Source organism: Scyliorhinus canicula, chromosome 14, assembly GCF_902713615.1.
Source record: "Scyliorhinus canicula chromosome 14, sScyCan1.1, whole genome shotgun sequence".
Taxonomy (NCBI): domain Eukaryota; kingdom Metazoa; phylum Chordata; class Chondrichthyes; order Carcharhiniformes; family Scyliorhinidae; genus Scyliorhinus; species Scyliorhinus canicula.
Genome location: NC_052159.1, coordinates 44,346,103 through 44,369,636, shown reverse-complemented (window position 1 = coordinate 44,369,636; position 23,534 = coordinate 44,346,103). Strand labels below are relative to the sequence as shown.

Here is a 23,534-nt window from a genome sequence, read left to right as displayed (position 1 = left end):
ACAAAAATAGTGCCTCCTCATGAAAGCCCCGACCACAATGAGGAGGACACTCAGGAAACCAATATTTAAGACCATCTGGAGTAGGGCATGGTGGCACAGTGGTTAGCACTGCTGCCTCACAGCGCCAGGGACCCGGGTTCAATTCCGGCCTTGAATGACTATGTGGAGTTTGTACGTTCTCCCCATGTCTGCGTGGGTTTCCTCCGGCTGCTCCGGTTTCCTCCCACAGTCCAAAGACGTATGGGGTAGGTGGATTGGCCATGCTGAATTGGCCCTTAGTCTCCAAAGATGTGAAGGTTAGGTTATGGGGTTGCAGGGATGAAAATGAAAACTGCTTATTGTCACAAGTAGGCTTCAAAAGAAGTGACTGTGAAAAGCCCCTAGTCGCCACATTCTGGCGCCTGTTCGGAGAGGCTGGTACGGGAATTGAACCATGCTGCTGGCCTCCCTTGATCTGCTTCCAAAGCCAGCGATTTAGCCCTGTGCTAAACCAGCCCCTATTGGGTAGGACATGGGTCGATGCAGACTCGGTGGGCCGAATGGCCTCCTACTGCACTGTAGGGATTCTATTCCATTCTAACTCCCCCATCAAGCCCACCTCCAAACCGAAGAAGGGCTCGGAGATATAGCAGACATGCTCCCACTTTAACAAATTGAACAGGGATAAACTGACCACACCCAGGCATGCGCTATCGCTCATTTCCCTGTACCCTACAGCCCTAAAAAAGGGCAACCACAAAAAGGAATCAGAAGGAACGCAGTCCTCTCCCAGGATACACGCACAGGCCTCCGAAGGAGACAAACACAGATTCTCAAAATTCAAAGCAACAATAAATGTAAACCTGACACAATTAGCTTTATCCGGGGGCTTTGCTCAATTCAATGGAGGACTTGTCTAACCCTACCACCCACCACCACATCAACCTTCCACCCCTCACCTCGTTGTGGCTCCACCCATCTTCTCCATAAACTAGATAAGTGGGGTCTAAAATGCACCCCTTCTCATGGTTGAAAAGATCACAGCACATTAAAAAAAGGATAGGAATGTGCACAAACCACCTATCACATCACACATTAAATATGGTTTTTGCTAAAATTAGATAACACACAATCCTCGATCTCAAGCTCAAACATTGTACACTCATGTTAGGGGAAAGGCACCAACATTAAATTAACAGCATAATCACAAGGGAATAAAGTTCAGGATTATTGATGAACTGAAGGATAATAACACCATCTACGTTGCTTGAAAATGCCAAGGCCATGACAGGACTGTTGAACTGTCAGGATCTCTCAAGAATTCCTTTGAATGAAGCATCTTTGCCTCCGCTATGCAGTCGCCCCGATGTCCAGGCAGTGAGGAACCTAGGCCCTGGCTGGGTGCGGAAGGAGAACAACTTGATATGGCCAGCCACCTCCAACCCTTCGCAACGTGCATCGAGGACAGGACAACACAAGACAGGTGGTAGGGACCTCCGATCGACCCCAGGTCTCGATGACGATGATCGGATGCAATGTGCTCCATCAAACCTGATGCATCCCAGCTTTTGGATTAAGATTACAAGAGCATCGCAGATGCAAAGATCTTGGCAAAATGCCTGGCAAAGCAGCTGGAGAGCTTGGGCCAGAGGTCGGTGCGGAGGACCAGGCGGGCTTTGTCAAGGGCAGGCAGCTAACATCAAACATCAGGCCCATGCTGAACATGATAATGAACTCCTCCAGGGAGAGAACTCCAGAAGTGACCATCTCCCTGGATGCAGAAAAGGCCTTTGACAGAGTTGAGTGGAAGTACCTCAGAGGTATTGGAGCGGTTTGGGTTCGGGCCGGGGTTCACCTCCTGGGTGAAACACCTGTACAGCGCTCCCATGGCGAGTGTACGGACAAACATCACCAGCTCTAAATACTTCCAACTGCACAGAGGCACGAGGCAGGGATGCCCTCTATCCTTGCTGCTGTCTGCTCTGGCAATCTAGTCACTGGCGATTGCCCTCAGAATGGCAAGGGGGTGGGGGGGGGGAGCCTTCTCGGTCATGAGGATCCAAAAGAAGGTCCTACAAAGGAAAAGAAACATGGGAGGCCTGGTCCTCCAAAACCTACAGTTCTTCCACTGGGAGGCCACAGCGTAAAGAGTGAGGTGAAGGAACCGAGAGCAGAATGGGCGAAGGTGGAGGAGGGAACGTCCCTCCATGTCTTAGTCACAACCACACTCCCATCCCCCTGACCAATCATTCAAGAAGTCCAGTGGTAGTAACCACGCTCCAGACATGGTACCAGATTAGACAACACTTTGGCCTAACCAAAATGTCCACCATGGCCCCCATCTGCAGCAACCACAGGTTTACTCCCTCAATAATGGATGCCACTTTCAAAAGGTGGAAATAGGATGAGGGGACACTGACAGTTAAGGTCACGTACACGGACGACAGAGTCGTCCCATCACCACGTGCACGATAGGTAAAATGGCTTTCTTCTGCTTTATATCATTGTAAAAACATAAAAACATAGAAAATAGGAGCGGGATGAGGCCATTTGGCCCTTCGAGCCTGCTCTGCCATTCATTTTATCATGGCTGATTATCCAACTCAATAGCCTAGTTCAGTCTTCCCCTCCATATCCTTTGATTCACTTCGTCCCAAGTGCTATATCTAGCTGCTTCTTGAAAACATACGGGGTGGGTTTCTCAGTTTGTGTTGACGCTGGCACAGAATGCGTGGACATCTATGACAGCAAATCTGCCGCCGCACTGTTAAGGGGCACCGGCGCCACATGGAACACAATTGATTCCAATGAGCAAAGGTGCCGGATTTGCCAGTTTTGCAATTGACACTCAGGAGGCTGACAACCGAGCTGGAGACCCTCCTGGGCGCGGTGGAGGAGAGACGGATGACATTGAACCTCGGCCCAGGAAGGAGGCTGCCAGCTGTCACCATTTGCCATGCCTGGGTGCAGGTGCCAGAGACGGTGAGCGCCACCAGTATCACCGCCCAGATTGGACAGCAGTACCGCAAAAAACTGCACGATCTGCTCAGGGTGGCCAGGGTGAGTAGGCAACACTGTGCCCCTGGCACCAACCCCCGTTGCACGCAACCGTAACCCGACACCCCCTCACAGCCAAACCCCAACCCTGCACCACATGTCAGCACCCATACCGGTGCCCATGGCCGAGTGGTCTGTCCCCTGAGGCCACCAGCTGCCCAGCTGCTGAGCTGCATGCGTCGGACTGTCTAACAGCACCACACCCCGCCCCCAGGAGAAGGTCACCCACAACCACGGGGAGCGGGAGAAGACAGGAAGGGGACCACCAGACCTGCAGCCCCCCCCTCCCCCCACTGTGGCAGAGCAGAGGCCCTGAACGTGGTCGGCGGCCCGGAGGAAAGGGAGGTCGCCAGGGTGGAGTTTGGCTGTGGGCAAGGAAGTGTGACCCCGCCGAGTTGCGGTTCTCCGTGTCAACCTCCCCCCCCCCTCCCCCCACCATTGCCACCCCCACACCATCAACTCCCCACCAACCTCACCCCCACCCTCACCCCCCCCACCAACCTCACCCCCACCCTCACCCCCCCACCATCCTTACCCCCACCCCACAAAACTTTCACCCCTACCCTCATTGCCACCCGGGGCAGGGGAGCCTCAGGGGATAGCTCCACTCACATCCCCGTTCCATACAGTAACCCGGGGGCACCCTGAGAGACGAGGAGGTGATGGAGCCCGTGCCGGTGACTCCCGCTAAGGGAGGTGCCTGAAACCGCAGCACCTCGGACTCCCCCCTCCTGTTCCTGGCAGATCCGGTGGACAGCGGGCAGAACCACACCACCTGGGACACCCATCCAGGCCCGGTTGACCGAGAAGACGGCCGCCAATGGGGACCCACATCGCAGGGCGGGAATCATTGCAGGCCACCTCCACTCCTGCTGTACCATCTGGGGAACCGCCATGACACAGCATTAGGGTTCGTGACTAGAAAGTCAGACACTAGTTAAGTTGGTACGGGTGCAGGGCACAGTTTAGTTATAGGGGCTAGGGCACAAGTCAGTATATATGCTGTCACATTAAACACCTGTTCACACTGTTACAACCTGTCTCGGTGCTTTGTCAGATGGGTGTGAGGGGAGGGCTGGCCGTTCCCACCACCGTCACCCTACGGATCGATTGGATGGTGCAATGGAATGGCCAGCTCACACGCAGAGATTACCCGGGTGGATGGTGGAAAGTGCTACCGTGGGCAGGAGTCAGACATTGTCAGATGGTGTGGAGCACCAGAGCTCATCGCAGAGTGGGTTGTCATCATCCTCCATCCCATGGGCCAGACCCGCTGTTACTTCCAACCCAGGACCCCTACCCCATGGTGTGTCATACTGGAGGGCTCCTCCAGAGAGGACCAGGTACCTGAACTGCTTCTTCAGGATGCTGAAGCACCGCTCGATCATGCTCCTGGTAGCTGCATGGGTGTCATTGTTGTGGGTCTCCGCGTCAGTCTGTGGTCAGTTGGAGTCTTCGACGGCATACCCGGTCTGGCAGGTCCTCCAATGACAGGCGTTGCCAGTACACATGAGGCCTTATGCAGAGCCTCATTCTTCCTCGCCTATTAGGTAGCTGGCTCTCCATCCTTAGTGGCTGCCTCCTGTCCTTCTGCGCACGTTCCGCTACTTCATGCTCCACTGCTGCAGCTTCCCCCTCCTCAAGCAGTTCCAGCTCGGACAGCCGCAGAGCATCCCCAGGGCTGCGGCAACTAGCAGGAAGGCCACCAGTGCTGGTTGAATTCCAATATCTATTGCCAGCAGGGGGTGAAAGGATGACATGTTAGCATGGTTCGTATTCCCGTGCCCAACCAGGTCCACCCGGCTACATGGTGTCCCCGGTTGGCACTGCAGGCTCTGTCCCCGCATGTTCCCCCCCCATCTCCGCACCCCTGGCCCCGTCGGTGGCCAGCACCATGGGGGCCTCTGGCCCTGGTGCCCATCCCTGCTGTCAGGGGTACTGTCAGCTGGCACTGCCCTTGCCAGCGGACCTGTAGGGGCTACTGTGAGCGTTGTCTAGGGTGGGCCGCCGGTCGCTGGCGTCCGAGTTGTGGGGGTGCGAAAGTGGGGGTGTGGGGACCCATAGAGCCAATGTCATTCTGCAGAACCAGAGGCCAAGGTGGGTGGTCAGTGGGGTGCGCAGCAAGATAGCTGCCTTGCAGGCCGGGGCGGTCCGTGACTGGACACCACTCGACCTGTTCCCCCTATAAACCCCCCTCCCCCTGTCCTGGCAGAGCCCCCCACCCCAGCCAGCCCACCCACTGTCCGGCCCCGCAGCACCAAGTCGCTCCTCTCTGTGTCCTTCCTCCTCTCTCTCTCCCTCATCAGCCACAAAGCCAGTTTCATGATTTTTAAAAGCACAAGTGAACCACGCCGTCGGGAACTCAATCTATCAGAGGCGGAGAATTGCAGAGGCCCTGGAGAATTGATATGCAAACTGTGTTTACTGTATGTGCGTTCTGGAACACATTGACACTGCTGTCGAGGTGACGGAGAATTGCGATTTGTCGTCAAATCAGTGTCCACCGCGATTATGGCGTCCGAACCTATTCTCCGCCCAATCGCATTTCGCGATTTCAGCGTCAGCCAACGGAGAATCCCGCGCACAATGTTTTGGTCTCAACTACTTCCTGTGGTATCGAATTCCACAGGCTCACCAGTTTCTGGGTGAAGAAAGTTCTCTTCATCTCTATCCTAAATGGTCTACCCCGTAGACTAAGACTGCGACCCCTGGTTCTGGACAGCCCCACCATCAAGAACATCCTTCTTGCAGCTACCCTGTCTTGACCTGTTAGAATTTCTTCTGTGAGATCCCCCCTCATTCTGCTCAACTCCAGTGAATAGATACCCTAACTGACTCAATCTCTCCTCATATGTCAGTTCCGCCATCCCAGGAATCAGTCTGGTAAACCTTCGCTCGAGAAAGAACATCCTTCCTCAGATAAGGAGACCAAAACTGCACACAATATTCCAGGTGTGGCCTCACCAAGGCCCTGTATAACTGCATCAAGACATTCCTGTTCCTGGACTGGAACCTTAAATCTTAGAGGAGGAGGAATAAGGTGAAAACAATCCTTAGAAGGCAAATGCAGTTTTCAAGAAACATATCTGTAAATATATGATCAATTTCCTCAATAAAAGCCTGGTGAAGCGAAGGGTTGCAAAATTAACTACATTTACACTAATAATTAACTCAACAGCAATAATATTTAATATTATTTGTGGTAAAGTAATTTTTTTACACATCCAACGAATGCTGTAATTGACATTGTTGGAAAGACTCATTAACATTGAAAATCGTTCAATCGATTTTTAAATATTTTTGTTTTTTCAAGTTTGAAATTTTGATTTAAGTGAACAGCTGCTTCTGTCTGGCTTCAGCTGATCCTGGCCGTCCAACATTGATCGATAGATGGTGGTGGAGATCAATTGCATTTTTATTTAGTTTAATTAAAATATGATCATCTAAAGGGACAACGATACGTCGCCATCGTAACTTGAACATTTTACAGTTTCATGCCTATTTTACAGTTAATGCAAGAAACCTACATTGACCCCCACCTTGGATGTTAATGGACTTTGCGTTTTTACAATCTTTGCCTTTTTACAATCTAAGCACACATTTGTGCACAAAAAAGATTAGAACCCCAGCTCGACACTGAGACGTAAATTGGGATACTTATCAAATTTAAATTAGTAAGACCACTTCTGAAATAAATAAAACTGTTTCCGCCCGGTTTCGAACCGGGGACCTTTCGCGTGTTAGGCGAACGTGATAACCACTACACTACGGAAACTTGCCTGAGAATTAGCTGGAGTTTGGTGGTCTATAGATGTTAATGAACCAAACCAGATTACTATTGGTATCTTCTACCAATTACAAAACTGTAAATTACTCTTTAAACCTCACTCAGACTCAATCCTGGGTGGGAGGGACATGACCTGCACACGCCTTAAATTAACAAGGTTTCACCAAAACAACAGGTTTCGTGTCAAACGGCAAAAACAATTGCGTCCCTGGGTGGGCTCGAACCACCAACCTTTCGGTTAACAGCCGAACGCGCTAACCGATTGCGCCACAGAGACTACGCTCGGTAGTCACTTCGGGGTAGAAGTTGAGTCAGATGCCGCTGATCTGTTCAATCTGTGATATTGCAGTGATCTGGCTCTCCAGGGAGAATCAATGCATTCAATTCGCAAGTCGGGTGGATGGATTTCACGCTTCGTTGACGGGGTTTACTGTATTTCGGCAGGTGGATGACAGCCGCACCCAGTTGCCTCTCAGAAGCTGCTGGCTTTAAAACAAAAACAACCAGGGCTGCCAGGAAACAGCAGAAAGTTGCTGCAAACACAGTATCATTTGACCCAGCTGCTGCAGATTACTTAGTTCATGAAAGGCTGGATAAGGACAAAATATAAAACGTCACCTAGAGACAATAGAAACATGTTGTAGAGAAACCAAGACAGGCAGAGGAACAAAATAATTAGGCAGAGCAGCTAAGCATTTTCATATGAGTTCTGAGACCACCAGCATATTGCATACAAACATATTAATATCAAAAACAGTTATATAGTGCCTTTAAGATAATAAAACAGGCCAAGGAGTTATGTAATCATAGAATGAAACAACACATATGGACACCTTGTTCTTGCCAACTCCTAAAACAGAATTTGTCACTGTGTCACATAAGGAGATATTAGGTCAAAGTGGTAGATTTTTAGGAGCTTATTAAAGGAGGTTAACGAGATGGAGGGCTGTCGAGGGGTAATTCCACTGTTAGGGTCCTGGCAACTTAAGGCACAGTGGAACATTAAAATTCTCTGAAGGAGCAATTCATCTCGTGTCACTCCCCTGCCTTCTCCCTGCAGATGCTGAATGATGTAGAGGTGGAAACAGGCGGTCATGGTGATGGTTTGGAACTTTCCTTGGGAATCAAGGTTGCAAACAGACTGGTTTAATTTTAGACTATTACAAGGGAGAGGGATGGATTCAGCAGCTAAGGAGTGGAGTAGTAAAGCTAATAAATAAAGGGAAACGTGCGGGCCAGAGTCACATTATAGTAACAGTGTTAAACATCACAGCATTGCGTCATAGTGACAATATAAAATGTGCTGCATCCAAAACCTCAAAACAGCTCGTGAAGCATTTCAGTGACTTACAGCACAAAGCGATTGCATTAAGTGTAGAAATGTGTGATTAAATGTGTGATTGCATTTAATGTGCTGCACAGCATAAACATGCTCCATCCAGAGCCACTGCTTAACGTCTGTACTACATATGCTGCATCCAGAGCCAAATGACAGAACGACTGAATTAGATGCAGCACACTGAACCGTTGTGACAGCTGAAACCCCCTTTAATAAACACGATGCATAAGATAAGCTACCTAGAGAATTAGCAGCGTCTGCATTAAATGTAGCACAACTCAAAGCTCCAATCGGCAGCCTCCTCGGTGATAGTACCTGTTGCTGCGTTACTTTTCTCCAAGGCGCCCTCTACCCTCAGCTCTGAAATTGCTCTGTGCTCTTCACGCTGCAGCGATCCCCGCTGGCCTGACCCTCCACTGGCACTCAACTCCACCAATGCTTTCTTTAAAAGTTCCGAACAAGAGCGGAGAATATCGTTCGAATGTAAGAGTTTTCAGCAATATACCCTAAATACTGAATAAAAAGTGGAGATGAATCATAACTTCACAATTTGAAAAAAAGAAAAGCATGAATCGTAATTTGACAAAATGCGAATTCCCATACCGGGAGTCGAACCCGGGCCGCCTGGGTGAAAACCAGGAATCCTAACCGCTAGACCATATGGGACGCTGGAACAACTTGCTGTAGATTACGAATTGTTGTTAAAACTTCCGGTGACCTTACACTCCATCTTTATTTAGATTCACAGAGAGGCTTATTTAAAGACCTTTGATACTATGTATTAATGTGGCCAGTTTCTTATAAGACAACTAAGTAGCATTTAGCCATGCCTGTACTAGCTACATGCTGGTACCAGTAATCACTTTGCCTCAATTGAAACTCATTCTTTATCAAGTCAAAAATTAAGGACTCAATCTTTATTCCAGGATAGATCATGTACTCCATGTTTACACTTCAAGGCCCCTATGAGATAAGTTACAATGTTTGTGCTGTCCCAGTGCAGTCCAATATTTTACCTGAGGTGGGGGGGAAAGGGGTGCACAGCAAATCATGAGGAAACACTGACTTTCCTATATTTACATTTAGATTAAGATTTATTGTCATGTGTACCAAGGTACAGTGAAAAGTATTTTTCTGTGTACATGTCCAGGCAGATCGTTCCATTCATGAAAAACATGGGACATACGATACATACACAGTGTAAATACATACACATTGGGTGAAGCAGACGGCGTATAGTGCTACACAGAAGAGAAGATGCATGGAAAGATCAGTTCAGTCCATAAGAGGGTCATTCAGGAGTCTGGTAACATGGGGAAGAAGCTGTTTTTAAATTTGTTAGTGCGTGTTCGCAGAAGAATAGGAAGACTTTAAAACTGTACCAAGAAAGCACTTAAAATTGCATCAGCCATTTGGAATAACTGCAGCTAATGTTCACTCAGCAGGTATAAACATACTATTCAGATGGCCGAAGTTTTGTGATACAGGCAAAATAATAACAACACTCAAATCAGTGATGCGATAACCAAAGTGCCTGACTTTGACCCTCCCTCAAAGATAATGGATGGGAGGGATTCTCTGTTGGCTGACGCCAAAATCGGGAAACACGATTGGGCGGAGAATAGTTTCCGACGTCAAAATCGCAATTCTCCAGTGCCTCGACGGCGGCGTCAATGTGTTCCGGAACGCACGTACAGTAAACACCATTTGCATATCATTTGTGGGTCTGACCTGGTATTCTCCGGGGCCTCCGCGAATCTCCGCCTCCGATGGGCCAAGTTCCTTTTTTTTTACAAAGTATTTTATTGAGGCATATATAATTTTAATATTTTAACATTCTAAACAACAGAGCGGTCCAACACACGCAAAAAACCCCCACAATAACATATCAAACATCCCCCCGCCTAACTCTAAGCTACTCATATATTAGATACCCTGCCCTTATTCTTCACTTCCGTGCCTCCCCTTCCCCCCCCCCCCCCCCATTCTGCCCCCTCCCTTCCTGCTGATGGTCAGTTTTCCTTGAAGAAGTTGATGAATGGTTGCCACCTCCGAGCGAGCCCCTGTAATGAACCCCTTAAGGCGAACTTCATCTTCTCTAGCCGAAGAAACTGATCCACACCCCCGGCTTTGGAGGCTCCAAGTCCCTCCATCCCAGCAAAATCCGTCTCCAGGCCACCAGGGAGGCAAAGGCCAAAACGTCGGCCTCTCTTCCCTCCTGGGCTCGCGAATCGTCCGACACCCCAAATATTACCACCTCTGGATTCGGAGTCACCCTCCCTTCCAGGACCTCTGACATGACTTCTGAGAATCCCTGCAAAATCCCCACAGCTTCGGACACGCCCAAACATATGTACATGATTCGCCGGACTTCCCTCGCACCTCCCACACCTGTCCTCCAACTCCTCAAAAAACCTACTCATCCGGGCCACATACGAGCCCTGTGGACCACCTTGAACTGGATCAGGCTGAGCCTGGCACACGACGAGGATGCATTGACTCTCCTCAGGGCCTCCTCCCATAGCCCGACTTCCAATTCCCCTCCCAACTCTTCCTCCCATTTCCTCTTCACCTCCCTGATTGGGACCCCTTCCCACTCCATCAATTCCTTATATATTTCCGAGACCTTTCCCTCCCCAACCCCTGTTTTTGACATCACCTTATCCTGTAATCCCCTTAGAGGGAGGCGAGGGAAGCTTGGAACTTGCCTCTGGACAAAATCCCGTACCTTCAGGTACCGGAATCTGTTCCCACCCGGTAACTCAAACTCCTCCTCTAGCTCCTCCAGGCTCGGGAAGCCGTCTTCAATGAAGAGATCCCCAAATCTCTCAATCCCTGACCGCTGCCACCTCCTAAAGCCCCCATCCAGCCCCCCCTTAGCCAACCTGTGATTATCACAAATCGGTGACCACACCGACGCCCCCTCCAGTCTCAGGGCTGACACTACCACTGAGCTTGTGGAGTACCGAGCGGCGAGAACGGCAGAGGTGCCATTAACAGAGCCTTCAGACTCGTGCCCTTGCAAGATGCCGCCTCCACTCGCTCCCACACCGATCCCTCCCCCATTACCCATTTCCTAATCATCAAAATATTGGCCACCCAGTCAGTAATAGTTGATACAGTTCAGAAGGGCCAAACCCCCCTCCCCGCGCCCCCGAACAAGAAGGACCTTCTTCACCCTCTGAGCTTTCCCGGCCCGTATAAAACCCGAGATCGCCGTGTTCATTTTCTTAAAAAATGCCTTGGGGATGAAGATTGGGAGACACTGAAACACAGGCGGACTGTCATCTTCACAGTCTGTACCCTCCCCGCCAATGACATCGGGAGCACGTCCCACCTACGGAAATCCCCTTTCATTTGCTCAATCATCCTGCCCAAATTTAGTTTATGAAGCTGACCCCAGTCCCTTACCACCTGAATCCCCAGATACCTAAAACTCCTTCCCACCACCTTGAACAGCATCTCCCTCAGTCTCCTCTCCTGCCCCCTTGCCTGGATCTCAAAATCCTCACTTTTGCCCATATTCAGTTTGTAACCTGAGAACCGGCCAAATTCCTCCAGTATACCGTTAATTCCTGTGATTCCCCCCAACGGGTCTGTTATATACAGGAGTAACTCAACCCCGTAGAGTGAGACCCTATATTCCAGCCCCCCCCCCCTCACTATCCCCCACCAAATGTTAGATGCCCTCAGCGCCATTGCCAAAGGCTCTATGGCCAGGGCAAACAGTAGTGGGGAGAGTGGACACCCCCACCGTGTCTCCATGCACAGACTAAAATATTCTGATCGAACCCGGTTGGTCCTTACATTCGCCACTGGTGCCTGATATAACAGCCGGACCCAGTTGACGAATCCCTGCCTGAACCCACACCTTCCCAGGACATCCCACAGGTACCTCCACTCCACCGAATCAAAGGCCTTTTCTGCATCCCTGGCCACCACCACCTCGACCTCGCGCCTCTCTGCAGGCATCATTATTACATTTAGGAGCTGCCTAATGTTGGATGTCAGGTGTTGTCCCTCCACAAATCCCATCTGGTCCTCCCTGATTACCCCCGGAACACAATCCTCCATACGTGTGGCCAAGATCTTTGCCAGCAATTTCACATCTACATTTAAAAGGGAGTTCGGTCCATACGACCCACAACTCTCCGGATCCTTATCCCGCTTCAAAATAAGGGAGATCGATGCCTGCGATAATGTTGGGGGGAGCATTCCCGGGTCCTTGGACTCATTAAAAGCCTTTACCAGGAGAGGCCCCAACAGCCCGTAAAACATTTTATTAAACTCAACCGGGTCTAGGTCAGGTCCCGGGGCCGTACCTGATTGCATTGTCCCCGTCCATAACCACCCCAAGCCCAATTGGGGCTCCCAAAACCTCCACCAACTCCTCATCTATCCTCGGGAATTCCAGCCCCCCCCCCCAATCCGGCCAGGAATCGCTTCATACCCTCCTCCCCGGCTGGGGTTCCGATTTATGCAATCCACTGCTAAAACTCCTGAAACGCATCATTCACCCCCGCCGGATCCAAAATCAACATCCCCCCTGTATCTTTTACTTCCCCAATCTCTCTCACCGCCTCCTGCTTCCTCAGCTGATGCGCCAACATCCTGCTGGCTTTTACCCTGTATTCATACACCGCCCCCTTCACCCTCCTCAGCTGTCCCTCTGCCTTACCTGTGGACAGGAGCCCGAATTTCAGCTGTAGTCTTTGACGCTCCTTCAGAAGCCGGTCATCCGGAGACTCCACATACCTCCTGTCCACATGTAAAAGGGGCTGGTTTAGCACAGGGCTAAAGAGCTGACATTTAAAGCAGACCAAGGCAGGCCAGCAGCACGGTTCAATTCCCATACCAGCCTCCCCAAACAGGTGCCGGAATGTGGCGACTAGGGGCTTTTCACAGTAACATCATTTGAAGCCTACTTGTGGCAATAAGCGATTTTCATTTTCATTTTTCATTCAAAATTTTGCCTATCAGCCTGTCTGACCCCACCCGCTCAGCCTTCTCCTTATGTGCCCGAATTGAGATGAGTTTCCCGCTAATAACCGCCTTCAGTGCCTCCCACACCACCCCGGCTGAAACCTCACCTGTGTCATTGATCTTTATATATCCCCGAATGGCCTCCTTTACCCGCTCGCACATCTCCTCCTCCGCTAACATCCCCACATCTGACCTCCACAGCAGGCGCTGGGCCTTTCCTTTCTTAACTTGCAGGTCTACCCAGTGTAGGACGTGGTCTGACAGCACTATTGCTGAATATTCAGCATCTACCACCTCAGCCAGCAGCATTTTGTCCAACTCAAAGAAGTCTAGCCGGGGTATACACCTTGTGCACATGGGAGTAGAATGAAAACTCCTTACTCCTTGGCCTCCCAAATCTCCACGGATCAACCTCCCCATGCCTTCCATAAACCCCTGCAGCTCCTTTGCCATAGCTGATACCTTCCCAGACCTGGAAGCCGACCGACCCAGCCTTGGATCCAGGACCGTGTTGAAATCGCACCCGACAATCAATCAATGCGAATCCAGGTCCGGGATCTTTCCCAGCACTCATCTAACAAACTCAATGTCATCCCAGTTTGGGGCATAGATATTTACCAATACCACGGCCATTCCCTCTAATTTCCCACAAACCATAATATATATCTACCCCCCGGGTCCATCTCTATATTCCCCACCTCGAATGCCACCCGTTTATTGACCAGGATTGCCGCCCCCCTTATTTTAAAGTCTAATCCCGAATGAAACACCTGCCCAACCCATCCCTTCCTTAACCTAACCTGGTCCTCCACCTTAAGATGTGTCTCCTGCAACATAGCCACGACCACCTTCAGTTGCCTCAAATGCGCCAACACGTGGACCCTTTTGACTGGCACATTCAGTTCCCGAACGTTCCACGTGACCAGCCTTCCTGGGGGCACCCCCCTCCCCTGCCGATCAACCATAACGTCTTCTAGGCCAGTCTGCAGCCCATGTCCTGCACCTCCCCGGCCCGCCCTCGGGCAACAACAGTCATCAAGCCTCCTCTTCCTCCACCTTGAAAGTCCCTTCCCCTTCAGCAGTCTACTCCCCCCCCCCAATCCAACCCCCCACTCCCCCTCCTCCTCCCATCCCCCCCCCCCCCCCCCCCCCCCCACACATCGGTCTTCACTTTGCTTCTGTGAAGATGGGCCGAATTCTTGATGGCATGGCTCACTTGTGCTTTTAAAAATCGTGAAGCTGGCGGTTGCTGAGGGAGGGAGAGAGGGTACGGAAACTGTCCAACATCGCCATAGTTTGCTGACAATTGTGTCGCTGGCCAGGGGACCTCTGCCAAGGCCAGGGGAGTAGCGGGGGTGGCCAGGAGGTGGGCTGTGGGGTGGGGGTGGACGGACATGGAACACCATTGTCGCAGCTGGAAAGGCAGCCATGCAGCTACACACGCCGCTGACTGCACACTGTGAACTTAGGGCTACGGGTCAAATAGGTGTCACCCAGGTCACTGTCCTAGGTGACCTCTGGCCCCAGCTGACCCATCAGCTGTATGGGTGCAACCAGTGCCATCTTGTTGGCTGGGATGAGTGTGTGTGGGGAGTGTAATGTGTATATGCGGTTGCAGCTTGTCAGTCTTCTGAATATCATTCATGGACCTGGCGAATCTGGCACCATTTGTCATTGGAATCGGTCGTCTTCCACATGGCACCGGTGCTAGCCCCTTCACGGTAGCTGAATCGGTCCAGGTTTGCTGTCGGGTCTGTGTGGGGTTTTCACATTCTCCCCATGTTTGTGTGGGTTTCGCCCCCACAACCCAAAGATGTGCAGGGTAGGTGGATTGGCCACGCTAAATTGCCCCTTAATTGGAAAAAATTAATTGGGCACTCTAAATTTATTTTTAAAAAATGTTTTGCTGCTATCATGAAAGTCCACAAATCCTGCCCCAGCGTCAAAACTTAGTCTCAGGAGATTCGAGCCCGATAGCTCTGACCAGGATCCATGCAGGGCATGGTCAACCTGGTCACAAACCCGGTAAGATAAGGCATGACCTCAGGTGTGATTATGGCCATGATTCCCAGATCATGGAACACAATCAGCCAACTAAGATCTTTGGATAAAAACAAAATACTGTGGATACTGGAAATTTGAATTATAAACAGAAAACTCTGTAAAACCCAGCAGGTCTGGCATCATCCACAGAGGGGGAAATAGAGTTCACGTTTCTATGGATTCAAAATATTAACTCTAAGGATCTTTTGTGAGAGACACATCATTTCTCCACTTGGTATCTCAGGAAGCCATTGGATGGATAGCCAAACTAGATATTCCAGTATGGGCTTTTCAGGTCATCAGCCCGTAGTAATCGTACTGTCCTTTAAAAACCTTAGTGGGTTGCTTTTCTTTCTGTCAATCATGTATCAATCCATTTTGCTTGGAAGTTATATAGAGTGCTTGATATTTGTACATACAGTATGCAACTTGTATACAGACACAAAAAAATGCAGCATTGCGTTTGGGTATATTCAAATCAATGGCCTCATCCATTGAAATCTTAATGCCAGGATTATTTTACCTTGACTCAGCACAAACCTAGTATATGTAATGGTGTGAAGTATCGCTGAGGAGGCTTCTTATATAACAAGGGGGTGTATTTGAAACAGCAATGAAGGTTAACTATATACGGACACAAGAGTTGTATCATACAGGTCTTACTCCTTGACTCTCGGGTCCACACTGCCTGGGCCCCTGTTCCCAAAGCCCCACGCTTCTTCCTCATTGTTTAGCGCGCTCCAGTGCGATAGGCCCCGAGTGGGTCACATGGCCTGCAAAAGGTCACCCCTCCCCCCCTTAAGTCCCTCAACAGTATATACATCACAGATCAATAGCAGTTAACTATTTACAATGAGGGCAGAAGCACAACAGGGGGTAATACAGTACAGTCCTTCATAAGGTCAGTCTATAAGGTGACTTCCTGGGTCTGGTGGATTGCCTCAGTTCCCTGACAGGTTCCTCCACCATCAGGTAGTGTCGTCGTCAGCAGCAAGAGGCTCCCTCGAAATCTCGACAGGCGCGTTAGGGGTATCACCCTCTCCAGCTCCCTCAGACACAGTAAGAGGGGCCTCTTCTGGACCCTCCCGGTTCCCTTGCTTCAGGTTCCGTTGAAGGGACTACTGGATGCCTATTGGCTCTGCCTGTTTAGTCATTGGGGCTGCAGCCTCCCTGCTTCTTGAATGGTCTACATGCTTCTGCGCTCGTCTCCCTTGTAAGTCCACCAGGTTTGAGACAAGACCAACTTTTGCCACAATTCTCCCAGGTACTCACGATGGAACAGATGCAAAGTTCATTACAAAAACTAGGTCACCAGTTTTAAATGATCTGTTGCCATTTGCCAAGTCACGGTATTTCTTTTGTGTAGCTTACCTCGCCTCCACCCTCCCCACCAAACTGGGGAACACCAGGTTTAACCCAGTACGAAGGCAGTGGCCCAGTAACAGTTCCTCTGGTGTGACCCCAGTAATAGTGTGAGGGCTGCTGCTGTACAAAAGAAGGAAAAAAACTGCAATGGCCAACCTAGTTGCTTTTTCATGATTTAAAAGTTTGCACTGTTCTTTCTGATAGGCCATTCGAGGCCGGGTGATAAGGGGCTGTTTCGATGTGGTGGGTGCTATTAGTCTGCATGAAATGTGTGCCATTATCAGAAACCAACACCTATGGAAGGCCATGAACGGTGAAGATGCATCTCAAGGTTTCGATAGTGGCTGATAAGGTTGTCGCCCCATTTTCTGGATGTCCAGCCACTTGGAATGGGCATCCACCAGTATCAAGAACATTCTTCCAAGGAAAGGACCAGCAAAATAAATGTGTAACCTTGTCCCCGGAGGGCCAGGCCACTCCTATGGATGCAAATAAGCCACAGGCGGCAAGGTTTGCTGTGACTAACAAAAGTAATGCTGATGGGCCAGATTTTAAAAAATCTGTCAATCATAGAATTTACAGTGCAGAAGGAGGCCATTTGGCCCATCGAGTCTGCACTGGCTCTTGGAAAGAGCACCCTACCCAAGCCCACACCTCCACCCTATCCCCATAACCCAGTAACCCCACCCAACACTAAGGGCAATTTTGGACATTAAGGGTCAATTTATCATGGCCAATCCACCTAACCTGCACATCTTTGGACTGTGGGAAGAAACCGGAGCACCCGGAGGAAACCCAACATTTGTAGCCCTGGCCAACATTTCCATTTTAGTCTGGCCAGGGTATGCACTGTGCGGTTCTTGTAGCAGTGATTCTCTTGCCAGGGCTGGTGCCACCACCCAGGACACCAAGAGCAATACTCCGTCTTTGCAACTGACTTTCTTCATGTGGTGAAACGGCGACCATACAACTACTGATGGAAGTTTTAATGCCATATATCACAGCTCCACCCTCTTATTCCATTTGTGCGTACTTTCATTGGTGAAAGTTCAGGAGACAAAGGGCCTGTCAATGCCTTTGTCTTATTGTGGGATAAGACTGCCCTTATCCCGTAGGGTTGAGCATGTTAAAATTAATTGTTTGTCTGCGTCGAAATTGACTAACAAGCCGGATGACTGTAGGATGAGTTGACTTTCTGGGAAGCCTGTTTTTTATGGGCGTTTGATGTTTTTTTAAAAGGAGTTGCAACAGCGTTAAGGTTGTTGTCAAATTAAGGATGAATCGCCATAGTAATTTACCATGCCCAGAAATTATTTAAATTCTGTGATTTTTTTTGGCATCGGGTCCTCTTTGATTGCTTTCACCATATCTTCTAAAGGGTGTAGGCCTTTAGAGTCCATCTTAAACCTCACATACATGAATTCACTGGCCTGAAATGTGCACTTTTCTCTTTTTAGTCTGATGCCAGCGTCTCCAAACCTTTTAAAGATTTCCTCCAGACTGGTCAGATGCTTCACATGTGAAGTCCCCATTGTTGTGTTCAGTGTTCGTTGATTAGCAAGGAATCCACAAAATTGCTGGTGATTTGTCCAAAACAGGATTTTCATTAAAGCACACATGGTAACAATCAGATACAGAGCAAGTTATCAGGAGTTTATTTCGATTCCCCTGGAACTACCCCAACGCATGACTGTCTTCATGCACGTCTTACAAACCTCTGAGGATCACTGGATCTGCCCTCACTTATATCTGAGTCTCTTGCCACATGACCACTGTCTCCCGACCGCATGGTGGATCTGTTCCGCCACCTGCTGGTTGGAGGTCGCACCACCAAATGTATACAGCAGCATCTACAGGCATATCGCCACACCCATCACCAAGATGTCATCTAAGGACTACCATGACCTTTGGGATTCCTTGAAGCAAGTTCTCCATTGTCCACTGAAAAGCTGCATTAGCAGACGGTAAACCGAAGGATAACCTGGTATATTGCAAAAGTCCCTTGTGTGTGTTGATAGTTGCATGTTTCCTGGAGTTCTCATTCAGTTCAAGTTGCAAATACACTTCACTTACGTCAAGCTTTGTATACGCGATGCCCCGCCAACTTTACATAGAGGTCTTCTATCTGAGGGATTGGATACTTGTCAAGTTGGGCCGCTTGGTTTATGGTGAATTTGTAATAACCACAGAACAGTCAAGTTTTAAGACAGGGACGATAAGGGTCGTACATTCAGAGAATTATATGGGTTTTATGATCCCTAATTCTTCCAAGCGTGTCTTTATTCCACATATTCAGTCAAGCCCATTTTGTAACACATCTTTGTATTTGTGCATCTGAAATCCTAAACATTTCTAGCCAGTTTAGCTTTATCCGACATAGTCATTTCCCTGTATATATCACCAACTTAGCAGTCATGCTGCTGAGGCTCAGGGGTTGGACTTTATCTCAAAGATAATTGCAACTTTGTTTATCCACCATCATGGCTGACGCCCCTATGTCGACCTCCATGCTCAATGGTAGCCCCTTGACAATAAGGACTATTTCTATGGGAGCAGTCTTGCCTACTTTAACCATGTTTAACTTGTAAATCTCAAATTTTTCTTTAGGATTTTGCTCTACTTTATGCACTGAAGTTGTGGTGTTTTTTAAAAATTGGGTGTGCCCCTTCTGGGGAAACTCTCATTCTCCCTGATGCTCTGCAGAAATGTTGAGCTTGAGTTCAAATAGCTGAAGACATGGTCACTCATGTTATGAGAGGTAGACTCAAAGGAAGGTGAAGGAACCCTTAGGGAGCAGTGACCACAATATGATAGAATTTACCCTGCAGTTTGAGAGGGAGAAGCTGCAATCAGATGACGGTACTACAATTAAATAAGGGTAACTACAAAGACATGAGGGAGGAGCTGGCCAGAGTTGATTGGAAAAGGAGCCGAGCAGGGAAGACAGTGGAACAGCAATGGCAGGAATATTTGGGGTTATTCGGGAGGCACAACAGAAATTCATTCCAAGGAGGGGGAAACATGCTAAAGGGAAGATGAGGCATCCATGTCTGATAAGGGAAGTCAAGGACAGCATAAAAGCAAAAGAAAAAGCGTACAAAATGGAGAGGATTAGTGGGAAGCCACAGGATTGGGAAGCCTTTAAAAGGAAGCAGAGGGCAACTAAAAAAGCATAAGGGGGGAGAAGATGAAATATTGAGTGCAAGCTAGCTAGTAATATTAAAGAAGATAGGAAGAGTTTTTTACAATATATAAAAGGTAAGAGAGAGGCAAAAATAGACATTGGGCCACTGGAAAATGAGGCTGGAGAAATAATAATGGGAAACAAAGAAATGGCAAAGGAACAGAATAGTTATTTTGTATCAGTCCTCACGGTGGAAGACACCAGTGGGATACCAGAACTTCTGGAGAATCAAGGGGCAGAGGTGGATATGGTGGCCATCACAAAGGAGAAGTTTCTGGGGAAACTGAAAGGATAAATCACCTGGACCGGTTGGACTACACCCCAGGGTTCTAAAGGAATAGCTGAGGAGATTGTGGAGGCAATGGTGGTGATCTTTCAGGAATCACTGGAGGCAGGGAGGGTCCCGGTGGACTGGAAAATGGCTAATGTAAGGGCAGCACGGTGGCACAGTGGTTAGCATTGCTGCCTCACTGCACTGAGATCCCAGATTCAATCCTGGCTCTGGGTCACTGTCTGTGTGGAGTTTGGACATTCTCCCTGTGTTTACGTGGGTTTCACCCCCACAACCCAAAGATGTGCAGGGTAGGTGGATTGGCCACGCTAAATTGCCCCTTAATTGGAAAAAATGAATTGGGTGATCTAAATTTTAAAAAAAGAATTTTTTGAGGAGGTATCAAGGAAGTTAGGCAAAGGAGAACCAGTGGACGTGATCTATTCGGATTTCCAGAAGGCCTTTGACAAGGTGCCATACAGGAGGCTGTTAAATAAGTTAAGAGCCCATGGTGTCAAGGGTAAGATACCGGCATAGGTAGAGGATTGGTTGACTAACAGAAGGTAGAGAGTGGGAATAAAGATGTCTTTTTCAGGATGGCAGCCGGTGACTGGTGGTGTGCCTCAGGGGTTAGTGTTGGGACCACAACTTTTCAGAATATAATAATAATAATAGCTTATTGTCACAAGCAGGCTTCAATGAAGTTACTGTGAAAAGCCCCTAGTCTCCACATTCTTCCACCTGTTCAGAGAGGATGGTATGGGAATTGAACCCGAGCTGCTGCCTTGTTCTGCATTACAAGCCAGCTATTTAGCCCATTGTGCTAAACCAGCCCCTAACATTAATAATCTGGAAGAAGGAATTGAGGGCACTTTTGCTAAGTTTGAAGATGATACAAGGATCAGTAGAGGGACAGGTAGTATTGAGGAAGCATGGGGCTGCAGAAGACTTGGACAGGTTACGAGAGTGGACAAAGAAGTGGCAGATGGAATACAATGTGGAAAAGTTTGAGGTTATGCACTTTGGTATGAAGAATGGAGGCATAGACTATTTTCTAAATGGAGAAATGCTTATGAAATCAGAAGCCAAAGGGACTTGGGAGTCCTTGCTCATGATTCTCTTAAGGTTAACGTGCAAGTTCAGTCAGCAGTTAGGAAAGCAAATGTAATATTAGCATTCAAGTCAGGAGAACTAGAATACAAGACCAGGGATGTACTTCTGAGGCTGTATAAGGCTCTGGTCAGACCCCATTTGGAGTATTGTGAGCAGTTTTAGGCCCCGTATCTAAGGAAGGATGTGCTGGCCTTGGAAAGGGAACAGAGGAGGTTCAAGAATGATCCCTGGTTGAAGAGCTTGTCATATGAAGAACGGTTGAGGATTCTGGGTCTGTATTATTGGACTTTAGAAGGATGAGGGGGGATCTTATTGAAACTTACAGGATACTGCGAGGCCTGGATTGAGTGGACGTGGAGAGGATATTTCCATTAGTAAGAAAAACTAGAACACTAGTGCACAGCCTCAGACTGAAGGGATGATCCTTTAAAACAGAGATGAGGAGGAATTTCTTCAGCCAGAGAGTGGTGAATCTGTGGAACTCTTTGCTGCAGAGCGCTGGAGGCCAAATCACTGAGTGTCTTTAAGACAGAGGTAGGCAGGTTCTTGATTAATAAGGGGATCAGGGGTTACGGGGAGAAGGCAGGAGAATGGGGATGAGAAAAATATCAGCCATGATTGAATGGCGGAGCAGACTCGATGGGCCAAGCAGCCTAATTCTGCTCCAATGTCTTATGGTCTTATGATGTGGAGATGCTGGCGTTGGACTGGGGTGAGCACAGTAAGATGTCTTACAACACCAGGTTAAAGTCCAACAGGTTTGTTTCAAATCACTAGCTTTCGGAGTACTGCTCCTTCCTCAAGTGAATGCCTGAGGTAGGAGCAGTGCTCCGAAAGCTAGTGATTTGAAACAAACCTATTGGACTTTAACCTGGTGTTGTAAGACTACTTATTATGGTCTTATGGTTATAAATGTGGGTTATTGTAGTTATGCATAATATCTCTTTAAGAACCAAGTCACGTGACATGCGTGACGTCTTCAGCTAATTTGCGGGCTTTTGCTCTTAGCCTTTGTATAGTGAAGACCTATTTAATAAACCTCTGTTTAATGTTGCCTTCAACCCACGTGCACAGCAATCGATACAACAGCTCAAGACACATGTTGTGCTGGGCAGCATGGTGGTGCAGTGGTTAGCACTGCTGCCTCACAGCGCTGAGGACTTGGATTCGATCGTGGCCCCGAGTCACTGTCTGTGTGGAGTTTGCACATTCTCCGCATGTCTGCGTGGGTCTCACCCCCCACAACCCAAAGATGTGTAGGGTAGGTGGATTGGCGACGCTAAATTGTCCCTTAATTGGAAAAAAAGACACCATGTTGTGTCCTGAGATTTCTGCATGAACCGGAAATTGCAAACAACAGGTTTGTGTTGCAGAGTGCAGCAAAGGACAGAAGTATTTTATTTTAATCAGAGAATTACTTAAGAGGCATTTATTTGTTCGAGGGATTACTGAAAAGCTAATTTGTCACAGAGGCACCTTAATTTATACTTAATAAAGAAGGAAGTTAGTGCCCAACATAATATACTAGTCATTTCTGATAATAAGTAGATTTGCTGGGCAGACATTTCCAATTATCTTTTGAATGAGGTATTGAAACAGATCAGAATGATTCTACATGGAAAACAATTCCAGTTATGATTATGTGTTTATACTTGTTGCCATTTACAGATCTGCGTGATAAGTTGCACTGCACTATCTCAAAAGGAGAATCTACTCCAATGCTGGGCACTGAGGACTTGAACAATTTCAGTGAGCTTTAGAACCATAAAGGAAATCATGCGATAAATTAAACTTATCAATGCTTAAATCACAGATCTGTGGTTGTGATAGGTTGTCCTTTGCCTTTACTCATGCTTAATTCACAGATGCGTGTTTGAGGTAAGTTACCGTTTGCATCTTCTGCACCTCAAACCCAAGTAAAATGTTCATCTGTCAGACAACATTTCTAACCGACCTTCAGTGCAGCTTTACTTTTATATTGTATATGTAAAGTCCTGGAGTTTGCACATTCTCCCCGTGTCTGCATGGGACACCTCCCAACAAACTAAAGATGTGCAGGATAGGTAGATCGGCCACTCTAAAATGCCCCTTAATTGCAAAAAAGAATTGGGTGCTTGAAATTTATTTTTAAAAAAGTATATGTAAAGTCTCAGGCAAGCGACCACACGGAAGCGATGACCAATTTATTATACCTAGTATATTACATCTCCTCGTCCCCAAAGGGTCTCCCGTACCCGGCTCACACTTGGGCTGGGGTTTTTATGTCCCAGAGGGCCCTGGCTTAACAGGGTGGCTCCGCCCCCTTCATCTGGACTCTGAGGTTGCAGATCCCTGGGTCTCCTGTCGGGTTGTAACAGTGTAGTAGCAGAAATCACAAAACGCACACTCACAAAATATTTTTAACTCTTTAATC

At 48.4% G+C, this 23,534-nt stretch overlaps 3 non-coding genes across 3 annotated transcripts; all 3 read right to left on the bottom strand.

The window, feature by feature from the left end:
• Positions 1 to 6,738: 6,738 nt before the first annotated feature.
• trnav-aac lies at positions 6,739 to 6,811 on the bottom strand. Its single transcript has one exon. It is a non-coding gene; the product is annotated as a tRNA-Val (tRNA).
• A 215-nt stretch (positions 6,812 to 7,026) lies between these two features.
• On the bottom strand, positions 7,027 to 7,100 carry trnan-guu. Its single transcript has one exon. It is a non-coding gene; the product is annotated as a tRNA-Asn (tRNA).
• Positions 7,101 to 8,756: 1,656 nt separating this feature from the next.
• trnae-uuc lies at positions 8,757 to 8,828 on the bottom strand. The gene has a single exon. It is a non-coding gene; the product is annotated as a tRNA-Glu (tRNA).
• Between the last annotated feature and the right edge of the window lie 14,706 nt (positions 8,829 to 23,534).